General features: G+C 42.6%; 1 protein-coding gene across 1 annotated transcript in view; it reads left to right on the top strand.

Moving 5' to 3' along the window:
• The first annotated feature begins 4,884 nt into the window (after positions 1 to 4,884).
• LOC141140674 (uncharacterized) overlaps positions 4,885 to 13,434 on the top strand; it is a 165,794-nt gene continuing 157,244 nt past the window's right edge. The window contains exon 1 of the mRNA XM_073628081.1: positions 4,885 to 5,471. The gene's annotated coding sequence lies outside the window, so the exon portion shown is untranslated. The remainder of the gene's footprint in view (positions 5,472 to 13,434) is intronic.

The following is a 13,434-nucleotide window of genomic DNA, read 5'->3' as shown; positions in this document are numbered from 1 at the left end:
GTTGAGATACACTATATTACCAAAAGTCTCGGGACGCCTGCTTTTACACGCACATGAACTTTAATGGCATCCCATAGTCTGTAGGGTTCAATATTGAGTTGGCCCACCCTTTGCAGCTGTAACAGCTTCACCTCTTCTGGAAAGGCTGTCCACAAGGTTTAGGAGTGTGTCTATGGGAATGTTTGACCATTCTTCCAGAAGCGCATTTGTGAGATCAGGCACTGATGTGGACGGGACCCCCAAAGGTGTTCTATCGGGTTGAGGTCAGGACTCTGTGCAGGCCAGTCAAGTCGCTCCACTCCAAACTCACTCATCCATGTCTTTATGGACCTTGTTTATGCACCGGTGCGCAGTCATGTTGGAACAGGAAGGGGCCATCCCCAAACTGTTCCCACAAAGTTGGGAGCATTAAATTGTACAAAATGTCTTGGTATGCTGATGCCTTAAGGTTTTCCTTCACTGGAACTAAGGGGCCAAATCCGACCCCGGAAAAACAACCCCACTCCATAATAACCCCTTTCACCAAATGATTTGGACCATTGCACAAAGCAAGGTCCATAAAAACATGGATGAGCGAGTTTGGGGTGAAGGAACTTGAATGGCCTGCACAGAGTCCTGACCTCAACCCAATAGAATACATTTGGGGTGAATTAGAGTGGAGACTGTGAGTCAGGCCTTCTCCTCCACACCAGTGCCTGACCTCACAAATGCGCTTCTGGAAGAATGGTCAAACATTCCCATAGACACACTCCTAAACCTTGTGGACGGTTTTCCCAGAAGAGTTGAAGCTGTTATAGCTGGAAAGGGTGGGCCAACTCAATATTGAACCCTAAGGACTAAGATTGGGATTAAAGTTCATGTGCGTGTAAAGGCAGGAGTCCCAAAACTTTCAGTAATATAGTGTTCTTCTGTGAAGACATGACGAGACAACCAGAAAACACTGGACAAATATTGGTAGGTTTGTTGTCTGCTGTGAATTAATCCCCATTGAAAGCCCAATAATTGTCTTTTCTCCAAATGTTTGTGGAACCACCATAGCAGTTTTACAGTTCTGACCTGAAACAAATGTGTGAAAGTGATTTAGGCCTCATTCACACAGGGCATACTACAGTGTATGCCCATGGGAGGGCTGTGTTTACACACAGGGATTCACAGTTGTTCAGTACATTCCCATGCAAGCCAGGGCCGGCACAAGGAGTGGGCAGGAGAGAAGCTGCCCTGGGCACTGTGGGATCATCTGAGGTGGGGGCACGACAAGGAGATTGGGGGGGGGGGGGGTGCTCAGAGTGGTGATATAGGGGGATTTGTGCAAAGATATGTGCAGAGAGGGGGTATTTCCAGCAGGGGGGCAGATTTGTGCTGGGAGGAGGAGGAATTTATGATTAGGGGGTAAGCATGCAGATTAGTGCTCATACATCTTGGGAGGCACAGTTTGATATGTTTACCCTAGGCTCTAGAAAATCTTGTCCCAGCACTGATGCAAGCAGTCCCATTTCCCATTGATGTCCTACACAGATGTCAAATCGGGAGCAGTGGCTGTGTCCGTGCATCCGCTGCATCCCAATTGATATCAGTGGGACTGCATGGAACACCTGTGCATCAGCATGCAGGTAAACGCGGCCTTCGCACAGGCGAACTCTGTGGTACACCCCATGTGAAGGAGACCTTCGACATCCCTGCGGGTTCAGCTCCACAACCCTGAATGCAGACAAGGCGTGTTCAGCGCCATGCACCCACACACATATACAGTATCTCACAAAAGTGAGTACACCCCTCACATTTTTGTAAATATTTTATTATCTCTTTTCTTGTGACAACACTGAAGAAATGACACTTTACTACAATGTAAAGTAGTGGGTGAGTAGTGAGATACAGCTTGTATAACAGTGTAAATTTGCTGTCCTCTCAAAATAAATCAACACACAGCCATTAAAGAGGAAGTAAACCCTCCTGCAAAAAAAACCCTAAAAAACACACCCTGCAAGATAAAGGCATAATGAGCTAGTATGCATAGCATACTAGCTCATTATGAATTACTTACCCCGAGAATGAAGCCCCCCGCTGCCGTCCTAGTCTCCCCCTCAGGCCACCGACATGTTGCCCGGGGCTTGCTTCTGGGTATCACGGCTCCGGCGCTGTGATTGGCCGGAGCCGCGATGACGTCACTCCCGCGCATGCGAGCGGGAGCCCCCCGCGAACAGCACAGTACAACTGAAGCAACGGCACGTACATGCCATTACTTCAGTTGGCGTAAGTGCGCATGTGCCGCGTGACGTCGGCACATGCAAATACAGGGATATCTCCTAAACCGTGCAGGTTTAGGAGATATCCAGTGCAGCTACAGGCAAGCCTAATTATAGGCTTGCCTGTAGTTTAAAGTGGTTGTAAAGGATTTACAACCACTTTAATGTCTAAACCGCTGGCAACAAAAGTGAGTACACCACTAAGTGAAAATGTACAAATTGGGCCCAATTAGCCATTTTCCCTCCCTGGTGTCATGTGACTCGTTGATGTTACAAGGTCTCAGATGCGAATGGGGAGCAGGTGTGTTAAATTTGGTGTTATCACTCTCACTTTCTCATACTGGTCACTGGAAGTAGGAGCACACTATACAGTATTTCTGAGACATTACAAAATAGAATTAAAATATGCAGTGTTTATCTAGTGACAAGTAAATCACAAGGGTGCTAGCAGCAGGGAGTGAAAGGGAATTTATACATCAGCTGCACAGATAATATATAATTTTTTTTCATTTCTGACCCATTAGCGGTTATTTTTTTTGTATTTGCATTGTTTTGCATTGTATATGCATCTGTGTTCATCCAGCTGCTGCATCTGTATCCACCTCTGTAGGCTGCCTGCATGCAGCTAGGAGCAGATACAGGCGTAAAAAAATGACAGCCTGCACACAGGCCTGTCTGAATGAAGCCTTACAGTGCCCCCCATGTCCAGTGAAATTTCCCACTAATCAAGTTGTCACAGTCGGTGTCATGCAAATTATACTGCCATTTTTTTCTTATGCAAGCAACATGTCCTTTACATTTTTTTAAATATTGGTATACAGTATATGCAGGTGCAGTGAAAACTGATGATCCCCTTTATTTAAAGTGTATTCATGCCAAGAGCAGCTCTGATGCAATGATGTCAGTGTTGATTTCTGCATCTGGACGCCTACCCATCGTCAGGAGAAGACTGAAGAAAAGAAGATATCCCAGCATGTCAAATTCCATGATACCACAGTACAAGGGGTCTCCGACTTACGAACATCCGAGTTGCGAACGACTCCTACTTACGAACGGGGCCCGGATGACGTCACTGCCAGCCGAATCTTCCTCTCCTTGCTGGAGTGAGCCGTTCCTCCGTTCCTGGCCTGGCTGCGGGCCCCTGTTTTGGAGGTGACAGGGTAAATAAAGAGAACCTGTCACCTCCAATTGCTATCACACAGGGAATTGTTTTCAAAAGTTTAAATGAAAAACAAAATTGATAAAAAAAAAGAAATACAGTAATAATTAAATTAATAAAATAAAAACGTAATTAGAAAAGTAAAGAATAAGAAAAATAATATTAAAAATAAGAAAATTATACCAAAATAAATAAAAGACTTGATTTGCACTGAAAAAAAAGGTACTATTCTGACTTACAAACAAATTCGACTTAAGAACAAACCTACAGTCCCTATCTTGTTCGTAACCCGGGGACCCCCTGTATAATGCAATTTGGTGCAGAACGTTTTTGAAAAGTAGTGAGTACACTACTTTTTCTGTATTCCAGTGAAATTTGCAGTCCATTCAAATGAATGGGCTGCAAAATTGCACCATACCTGGAATCACATAGGAACTTGTGAACCAGTCCTTACTGCCTTGTCATCAATATACGGGGTTCCAATGAAGACTGCAACTGGCTGTTTCAACACACATTAGGCAATTGTTTATAATACGCAGAGCAGCTCACTGAACTGCAACTCAATTTATAATATTTGTATCATGTGTGTTTTCTGGATTTTTGGTTGATATTCTGTCTCTATCATTTAAAATACACCTATGATAACAATTATAGACCCTTCATTTCTTTGTAAGTGGGGAAACTTACAAAATCTTCAGGGGATCAAATAATTATTTTCCTTAGATTTTTAAATTTTTTTTTAAATTTAAATTTGTAAAGCTGGGTGGTGTTGACAGTCATGGTTTAAATTTTGGCCAGTTTTTCCACCTGGCTTCTTCGATTTTTTTTTAATTGAAATTTGGAAAGCTGAGTGGTGTTGACGGAGCTTCCCATGGCTTGACTTTTGGCCAGTTTTTTATTGTTTTGCCTTTGGGTAGATTCTTGCCCAAATGAAATAATGGTGATAAGATATATTTATATTGATCTTGAAAATACTTTGAAATATTAGAAAAGATTGTCCTTCTTAAAGCGGAGTTCCACCCAAAAGTGGAACTTCCGCTCATTTGTCTCCTCTCCCCCTTCGGTGCCACAATTGGCACCTTTCAGGGGGGACAGGTATCCTGTTCCCACTTCCGGGAGTTCGGGCCGCAGCCATGTGACATCACAGCGGGGCTCCCTCCTCCTCTCCCTGTGGCCGGGCCAGTAGGAGAGAGGAGCGGGGCCTCACGCATGCGCAGTAGGGTTCCCGGCGTGAAGCTATAAGGCTACACTGGCGGGTACCCTTACCCGCAATGGTGGTGGCAGCACCCGACAGCTGATGGAAACATCAGCTGCGGTGCCGACATCACGGGACTCCAGGATAGGTAAGTGTCCTATTGTTAAAAGCCAGCAGCTGCAGTATGTGTAGCTGCTGGCTTTTACTTTTGTTTTTTGTTTTTTGCCGGAACACCGCTTTAAGCTTCATCAATATTGTGAAATATGGGATTAAGGCGATCCAGACTATGGGCTTTATGATAACCCTACAAACTATTTAATAAAAATTTATATTTAAAAATGATTACACCATAATCTGCTGCTCTGTAATTTATCCTCGCAAACACATTTTTTGCTCATATCTATATTAAGCACTAACAAAAATAATGTATCCACATTTAAATAGCAGAACTCTTTTAGTTATAACTGATACTATATACAGAGGTAGCCCTGAACTGGTTAACTCCATGTAATAGCTCTCAGGTTTGGCAGTTCCATAAACCTGTGAGTGGGAGAGAGGCGGCTTGTGGTAATAGTGCAATGTTGCTGGAAGATGAAACTGCCAAAGAAAAAAAAAACAAAAAACCCTTCACCTCCTCCTTCCCCAGCCCACCCCCTGACTCCTTCCTCCCCTCTCTTTCCCCCAAACCACCTCTCATTAACATGAACAGAAATCCCAAGCAAAGAGAAGTGACTAGGAGCCAGTAGAGGAATGCACATTGAGCTGATCCTGTCACACTTCCAGTTTTTTTCCCCAGGTGCTGAGCATTGTGGAATGACAAAATGGATGCCGTTCTGCTATCAGGTTATTTGACCAAACACATTTCTTCTACTAGGTAAGTCAATGTCATGTGCTAAAATAAATGTTTAATATTGTTAGACTTTAATGTGCGGGGGTATAATATACACAGGGTAACAGAGTCCCCTCCCAAAAAAAAACTTGATAAACTTGCTAGTAGTGATTTATAAGGGTGCCATGCCATATCAGTAATTAGCAATAGGATAATCATATAAAACTGATACAATTTGTAGAAAAGTATTTGTGATGTTCACATTATTCTGCTGCATAGGAAGTAAGGATGAGCTCCGGCATGTTCGCACACTCCATGTGCCGAGCCCGCCAGGAAGTCGGCACTGCGCTAATCACAGGCAGTGAGACATTTTCCCGATGTGCGGCTGCAGAGATCGAGAAATGTCTCACTGCCTGTGATTAGCGCAGTGCCGTGCCGACTTCCTGGCGGGCTCTGCACGTGGAGTGTGCGAACACGCCAGAGCTCATCCTTAAGGCTGGATTCACACCCATGCATTTTTAGTGCATTTTGCAGATTTGCAGTACAGTCCATTTAACATGGTTTCCTATGGAACACGTTCTGTAGTGCAAATATGCAAAAAGCGCTAAAAAATGCATAGGTGTGAATCCAGCCTAATAGGAAGGTACATACAAACTGCAGCGCATTTTTCTATATCAATATTCACATTGTAGGAGACAATGTTGCAGTAGAACTAAAAAAAAGGTGATGTAGTGTTTGGCGCAAGCATGCTATTGGGTGGTGGTAAAATATATTTGTAATCTAGTTAAAAAAAAAAATGAAAATGCTTTTTTTTTTTTTTTTATTAGCATAACGCAGGTGCAGCAGAGTTGAGAGGGAAAAGGGTTTGACAATGTAGCTGTGGTCCTATTTCTTTTCTGCTTTTGGAAAAGAGAAGGGTGTAACATTCCTGGAGGTACTGCAATACCGGGTCAATGCATGGAGTGGACAGAGCAAGCTCTTCTTCCATCTCCCTGTTCTAAAAAAATCTATTTAGACCAGTTTTTAAAATTGCACTTTATATGCTTTATGGAGATGGGGGCTGCTGTTTAAACAGTAAATGGGTACATTGTCCAACATAGAGCAGTGTACTACCTTGTCTGCACATATAGTGTTACATAGTAGGTGAAGTCGAAAAAAGACCATCAAGTCCAACCTACGTATGTGATTATATGTCAGTATTACATTGTATATCCCTGTATGTTGTGGTCGTTCAGGTGCTTATCTAATAGTTTCTTGAAACTATCGATGCTCCCCGCTGAGACCACAGCCTGTGGAAGGGAATTCCACATCCTTGCCGCTCTTACAGTAAAGATCCCTCTACTTCGTTTACGGTTAAACCTCTTTTCTTCTAAATGTGTGGCCACGAGTCTTGTTAAACTCCCTTCGGCAAAAAAGTTTTATCCCTATTGTGGGGTCACCAGTACGGTATTTGTATATTGAAATCAAATCCCCTCTCAAGCGTCTCTTCTCCAGAGAGAATAAGTTCAGTGCTCGCAACCTTTCCTCATAACTAATATCCTCCAGACCCTTTATTAGCTTTGTTGCCTTTCTTTGTACTCGATCCATTTCCAGTTCATCCTTCCTGAGGACTGGTGCCCAGAACTGGACAGCATACTCTAGGTGCGTCCGGACCAGAGTCTTGTAGAGCGCGAGAATTATCGTTTTATCTCTGGAATTAATCCCCCTTTTAATGCATACCAATATTCTGTTTGCTTTGTTAGCAGCAGCTTGGCATTGCATGCCATTGCTGAGCATATCATCTACTAGGACCCCCAGAGGTTCTCCCCCCAGTGTATAGATTGCATTCATATAGTGCCAGTCTGCACCTGTAAGCTCCAGATAATTTGGAAATATCTGTCTCTCACTGCCCATCTTTCTCTATCAGCCATCGCTGCCAAAAAAACCAAAACAAACAAAAAAAACCAAACACGGTTTTATTAAGAGGTAAAACAGGAAACACAAAGCAGTACACGAAGCAGGTTTTGAAGACAGCGAGCATCCTTATAAGACATTACACATGCCATTGAGTAAATCAATAATACAGACATAAAAAAATAGAAAAAAGTACAATAACCACATCATTAGAGATATTCAAGCATGCAATAATCAGATGGTCCTGACCTAGCTAATGAGCAGTCTATCCATCACTAGTTCCAATGGGCTCAGGCCTGGAGAGTCCAGCCATGGACCCCATAAGTTGTCAAACCTACGGGGTCCTCCCCATGCTAGTAAATGTATTTCTCTAATCTAAGGGTCTCTCCCATATATTATATCCAATCTTTGTGAGAAGGGGAGTCAGTAGACTTCCAGTTTCTAAGTATTACCCTTCTGCCTTGAAAAAGAGCTCTGGCAACTGCCTCTCTGGTGGGAGCTTGTAACTGAAAGTCATCTAAAATGCCCCAAGGCAAAGTTTGGGGTCAGGTGGTATGGAGGTCTGAAACACAGAATATATGGTGTTCATCACTCCCACCCAATAAAGATGCAGTTTGGGGCACCTCCAGGTTAAAGCAGAGTTCCACCCAAAAATGGAAACCTTTTTGGGGGGGGGGAGCGCAAACCCCCTTTTTAGAGGGTTCCAGCTCTCACTTCCTCCCGGCGCACTGCGGCACTGGAAGCAAGTTAACCTCTCCCCCCTCCCTCTCGGCAATCATCTGGGACACGTCACAGGTCCCAGATGATTACCCGGCCAGTTGCCGCGCGGCTTGCGCAGTGCGTGCCCGGCTGTGAAGCCACAGGCGGGTGCACACAGTGACAATGCCAGTACCACAGAGAGGAGGGGGAGACAAGTGGGGCTTCATTCCCCCGCATCGCTGGACCCTGGACAGGTAAGTGTCCGATTTATTAAAAGTCAGCAGCTGCAGTATTTGTAGCTGCTGACTTTTCATTTTTTTTTTTTTTAAGCGGAACTCCGCTTTAAGTGAATCAAATCTCCATGATCCCTTCATGGGGGAGGTTTACTAAAACTGTTGCAGCTGAGCATGGTAGCCAATCGGCTTCTAATTTCAGCTTGTTCAATTAAGCTTTGGCAATAAAACCTGAAAGCCAGTTTTGATGCAGAGATTGGTTTCGATGCAGAGTTGCGCAAGATTTTGCACTCCTTCAGTTTTAGTAAATGACCCCCATAGAGTACCTGTCCTTTTTGGGAGTTGTTAAAGCTGAACTCAGGGCACAAAAATGTTCTTTTAAATATATCCCTCAATAATCACAAAGGTTATAAATTTACTTTGTGTACAGCAAATGCCTTTAAAAACCCAGATAATACCTTGTAAAAGTAGCTATGACATCATCACTGTGCTGTACATAGCCTGTGCAGAGAGAAGAGCTGTGGGAGGGACTAAGTAGACCCCACCCACTACTGACTGCTTACAAAGTACTAAAGGAGGGGGTGGATTCAAGACCAGACATGCTGCACAAGGAGAGGGACCAGCAGTGATCAGTTTTTATTACAGGAAGCTTCTGCACAGAGGAGTTTCACACTGGATAACTGCACAGATCTGGAAGAAATACACAAAGCAAGATTCAAGTAAGAATATACATGCCTTTTGCATTTAGGCATAATTTGCTTAACCTATAATTCAGCTTTAAGAAACAAATTTATTGCTTGAAAGTCTTTTTTTTTTTTTGCCTTTAAAGGGTTAGGTTACCTTTACCAAAAAAACTGCATGCAGTTAAGGGGGTCCTGTAGATAAAAACAAACTGTGCAGCTCTCCTCTCTTGCACCTTCACTGAGATCAGAACTACTGTGACCGGGGAAAGTGAGCTGATGCAAATGGGTTTCAATCGGCTGGGAGTGTCTTAGCAAGATCCTATCAACAAGGCAGGATGGGATAATGCCATCTCTGGGAGTTTTTCAGGCAGGTTTTAGCAGATATGTAAATAGCCTACATCTAAAGTAAGGGCATTATTTAATTTTAGTCGAAGCTGCACAGTTTGTTTTTATCTATAGGCACCAGGGCCGGCCCTACCATGGGACCCAGTGGGCCCATGGTCTCAGGCGGCATCTTAGGAGGGGTGGCAGTGACAAGTTGAACCTGTACGTCACCTTGCCGGCTGTCTCCCGAGATCTGCCTGTGGGACTGCTGTGAAATGTTGCATTCGATGAGTGTGCAGTCCGTGCTGTCTGTGAGACAGTTTCACACTGAATAAGCCGATATTGATGCTTGCCAGAGCCGCTCAGTGTGTGACACTGTCATGTAATGTAACTGAATGCAGAGAGAGACCAGCTGTCAGAATTCAGCGTTGATGTCGGGGTGGGTGGGACCCGGGTTGGGTGGGACTCAGCAGCTAACACCAGCCAATGGGATGGGGTCTGGGCGGGCCCCTATGTGTATGTGGCCCCGCCCTATTTCTTAAGCAGCCCAATCATTGACTGGTGTTTAATAGCTGCTGGGTCCTGCCCACCCCCAACATCAACGCTGAATTTTGACAGCTGGTCTCTCCCTGTTCGCAGTTACATTACATGTCAGTTTAACACACAGTTTCACTAAGCATCAATATCGGCGCAGTGTGAAACTCCCTCTCCTCTGTCAGTGCCAATCAATGTTTAGAATCAGTGCCAGTCAGTGCCAATCAGCATTTCCAATCAGTGCCACCTGTCAGTGCTTCCAATCAGTGCTATCTGTCAGTGCCAATCAGTGTTTCCAATCAGTGCCACCTACTAATGCTAATCAGTGCCGCCAATCAGCGCCAGTGCTTCTAATCAGTGCCCATCAGTGCTGCCAATTAATGCCGGATGAGTGCCACTTAGCGCCCATCAGTTCTACCAATTAGTGCCCATCAGTGCTGCCAATCAATGCTGCCTATCGGTGCCAATCAGTGCTTTCTATTAGAGCCAATCAGTGCTGCCAATCAGTGCACTGAGTGCAGGGATGGGGCGATGAACTCGGCAGCCAGGCACATTGTCAATGGGAGGCCAGCCTGGTGGGGCACAACTGAAATCTGTTGATGTTTATCAATTTCACATGCCAATCTTTAGTATAATAGGTAATCACCACACTACTCTACAATAAACTACTGGAGGTAAAATAAAAAAGTCAGTAAAAGGCCTGCCGCTAAGCATTGTTATGTGTTTCCACACCACAAAAAAAAAAGGGAGCAGTGCTAACTTACTAATCAATTTAACAATAATGGTGGAATCCTCTAATATATGGAAATATCAATAGGTTTCAATATTACGACAATACCGACCGATACGCAACTTCACATATAATACACATCAAACTGATAAGACATACTGTATAAAATTAAACTTAGCAGGGATGGTGGAAACCCCTCCTATAGATATTGGCTATAAAAAATAAAAAAAAGTCTTTTATCAAAATGTATTCTGCTACATATTTTTGGTAAAAAAAATAAATAAATAATCGCAATAAGGGTATATTGATTGGTTTACATAAAATTTATAGCGTCTACAAACTAGGGAATAGATGTATGGCATTTTTAATTTGATTTTATGATAAATGTAATTTTAGTTATCATGATATAAAATAATGAATGTGGGGGCCTTTTGGTGGGCGTGTTTTTTTTTTTTTGATGGGGCGGTACTTCATTCTTGGGACCAGGCAGCACAATGTCTTGATAGGCACCCCTTTACTGCATAGACAGTTTTTTTGGTAAAGGTGAACTAATCCTTTAAAGAAGTCCTGCAAGGACAGTTTTCACTGAATCTACATATACAGCATACCAACATTCTGAAAATTGTTCCTCAGATAGGAAAAAATGGCAGTACACTTACATGACATCTACAGGACATTGCATTGAACATTGCATTGAACACGGAGGGCACATGACAATTTTCAAAATAGGGGGGATGTCCTGCAAAATAGAAATAGTTAGAAACAGTGGGGAGACTTCTCCACCGTCAGAACACTAATCGGCACTGCAGGTTCTAGACGGTGGCGCTGTTTAAGCGTCAAATATCAGACATGGCCGGTGTCCAGAAATTGACTTCTATACAACCATCCTGCCCCCTACATGGATTGAAATTCAGCTGGTCCCTGCTGAACCAGATGAATTTCGATTCATGTGTATGTATCTTAATGAATTTTTGTTGCCTACTTAAAAAGTTACAGAATTGCATTGGTTGCCATGTACAGCAAACACTTTTCATTCCATCAGTTTAACCGATTGCCGACCAGCGCGTGCTGATGTACGTAGGCAGAATGGCGCTGGTAAGCAAAAGGGCATAAGATACATCCCCTTTAAGAAGTCCGCCGGGTGCCCCCTTTAAGAAGCGGTGTCGCGAAGTCCGCCGGGTGCCCGCGATCATGTCACGGAGATGAAGAACGGGGAGATGCTTTTGTAAACAAAGCATTTCCCCGTTCTGCCTAGTGACAGGACAGAGATCACTGCTCCTTGTCATTGAGAGCAGTGATCACCGTCCTGTGTGTTAAAGCACAGCCCCCTCACAGTTAGAATCACTCCCTAGGACACACTTAATCCCTTCACTGCCCCCTAGTGGTTAACCCCTTCACTGCCAGTGTCATTTACACAGTAATCAATGCATTTTTATAGCATCAATCGCTGTATAAATGACAATGGTCCCAAAATAGTGTCAAAAAGGTCCGATGTGTCCGCCATAATGTCACAGTCCCGATAAAAATGGCAGAGCGCCGCCATTACTAATAAAAAATAAATTAAAAATAAAAATGCCATAAAAACTATCCCCTATTTTGTAGACGCTATAAATTTTGTGCAAACCAATCAATATACACTTATTGCGATTTTTATTTATTTTTTTTTTAACCAAAAATATGTAGAAGAATACATATCGGCCTAAAATGAGGAAAAAAATTGTTTATATATTTTTGGGGGATATTTATTATAGCAAAAAGTAAAAAATATTGCTTTTTTTTCAAAATTGTTGCTCTTATTTTGTTTAAAAACCACAGAGGCGATCAAATACCACCAAAAGAAAGCTCTATTTGTGAAAAAAAAGGACATCAATTTTGTTTGCGTACAACGTCACACGACCGCGCAATTGTCAGTCAAAGCGACGGAGTGCCAAATCACAAAAAGTGCTCTGGTCAGGAAGGGGGTAAAATCCTCCGGGGCTGAAGTGGTTAAATAATCCAGACTTTTTATTGACATAATTTTTGTATACATTTATAAGAGATATTACATTCTGTATGAAAAAGTCAACCACACTAAAGCCTCATACACACGATAAGAATAATCGGAGGAATGATGGTCCATTTTTTTATTTTAAATATTAGTCTCATATCAATAATCATAAAGTTACAAAAATTCCCGTACCACAGAATAGAACTTTGGAAGTGATGTAATGTATTGTATTCTTTAATTTTCGAGTGCGCGGTTTTGGTCACACGATTTTTTTCCGTACAAATACCATACTAATTACACGAAAATTGTTCATTCTGTCATCATATAAGAAAAATTTCATGCTTGTCCCATCTGATATTTTTGCATAAACGGTCAAAAGTTGTGTACTAACAATCAGATTATCAGCAATCGCTCCGAAAGCGGTATTTTTCATTCAATTTTCCCATCGTGTGTACTGGGCATTACAGGGATACACTAACAATTCTCCCTGTTTCACACAATGTTTAAAATCTTTCCTATGTAAATACAATTGAGTGAATGCCGCACAGCTTTACATCCTTTGACTCTTCAGTGAAGTAGATCCGGTGCATTGTTAATCTCCTTGGATTTGGGCAAACAAGGCCATTTATCTTGGTCACTTCTGGAATTCAGCACTTGTGTTAAGTGACCCAGAGTAATTATTTTGAGCTATTATTGCTCGTGGGACAAAAAAATATTAGAACAAGCTCATCCTTATATTTTAATGCACTGTTTTTGGAAAATGTGACATCATCATCCAAAAGCCTCTACCCAAAATACAATTTTATTTTTTTACTAATGCAAAAGACAGATAATTGAGTGTTTCTAGATTGCATATTTTACTGTATAGAGTCTACTATGTTGTACCTGTGTTACATTATCAATTTAAAAATGTACCACTAAACAA

This window comes from Aquarana catesbeiana, linkage group LG04 (assembly GCF_042186555.1).
Source record: "Aquarana catesbeiana isolate 2022-GZ linkage group LG04, ASM4218655v1, whole genome shotgun sequence".
Taxonomy (NCBI): domain Eukaryota; kingdom Metazoa; phylum Chordata; class Amphibia; order Anura; family Ranidae; genus Aquarana; species Aquarana catesbeiana.
The sequence above is the reverse complement of the archived record's forward strand: the minus strand, read 5'-3'. Positions and strand labels throughout refer to the sequence as shown.